Genomic DNA, 1296 nt, shown 5'->3' with positions numbered 1-1296 from the left:
GCTGGCCTCAAACTCAGAAATCCACCTGCCTCTGCCTCCCGAGGGCTGGGATTAAAGGCGTGCACCACCACTGCCTGGCTCTCAAGCACACTCTTAACTGTGAGTCTCTGTAAAAGTAACCAGAATAAGTTACATAGTTCTAAAACACAATGATACAGTGTGGGGCAATGGGCTATGCACAGACAGCCTAGTCTCCAGTTGAGCTGAGGCCTTGAACCCCGGTACCTGATGGTGGTAATTCCCACCTACAAGGGACCGAAGGTGTTCCCTCATGTCTCCTGGACCCCTGGCTCCTGTAGAAGTCCCCCCCCCCCAGCCCCCACAGGAGAGGCTAATTGTCATGTATACTATGTCCAAAGCTTCTGACCTTCAGGCTAGACTCCGCCCCACAGTTACCTAGCAACAGCAAGATAATAATTCCACTATAAGAGGGGCTGCTTGACCTCTCCTTGCTCTCTCTCTCTTCTCTCTCTTTCTCTCTTTTTCTCTCTTTTTCCCGAGACAGGGTTTCTTTGTATAGCTTTGGCTGTCCTGGAACTCACTTTGTAGACCAGGCTGACCTCAAACTTAGAAATCCTCCTGCCTCTGCCTCCCAAGTGCTGGGACTAAAGGCTCCCGTCACCGCTGCCTGGCTCCCTCCTTGCTCTCTTAAGCTTTTACTTTCCTCATACTCTCTCTCTAAGCTCTTACTCTCTTAAGCTTTCACCTATCTTATTCTTTCTCTTCTTCTTCTCTCTTTTTCCCCCTTCTCTCCTCTTGGCTCTGGCCGGGGTCTCTCTCTCTCTCTCTCTTTTACCTTCTCTCTTTCCCCTTGCCATTCTACAATAAAGCTCTAAAACCATAGACTGTTCATCAAGGCCCGCTGTGCTTGGAGGATGGGATAGACTTTCTTCTAAGGAGCCGCTTCTAACCTCCTGTCAGAAGGCCTTCCTGTGCTCCAGCCATGAACTGGACTAAAGACTCTTGCCTGCATGGGAACATCTCTCCCTCTGCCCTCTTCCCGTATCTCTGGGCGAGAGTGTCTGTTCTCAGCTCCTCTGCTGTATCCAGCGTGGGATGCTGGAGACTGAGAACCTGGTACAGGGGCTGCCCCTTCCCCACCCCTCCGCTGTGTGGAATCAGTGGCTTCACACAGCCAGATGCCCACTCAGAGCTGCGTGGAAAGCGTCCAGCAGTCCTCCTGCATCTGCCGCCCAGAGCACAGGAACTCTGGCGAGTCGCGGGTACTCTCTCCTACTCCCCTCTTCCCCTACACCCACAGCCCCACAGTACAGAGTAAATATTCTCATGAATGAA

The sequence above is a fragment of the Mus caroli genome, chromosome 8 (genome assembly GCF_900094665.2).
Source record: "Mus caroli chromosome 8, CAROLI_EIJ_v1.1, whole genome shotgun sequence".
Lineage (NCBI taxonomy): Eukaryota > Metazoa > Chordata > Mammalia > Rodentia > Muridae > Mus > Mus caroli.
Note: the sequence above shows the minus strand (reverse complement) of the source record.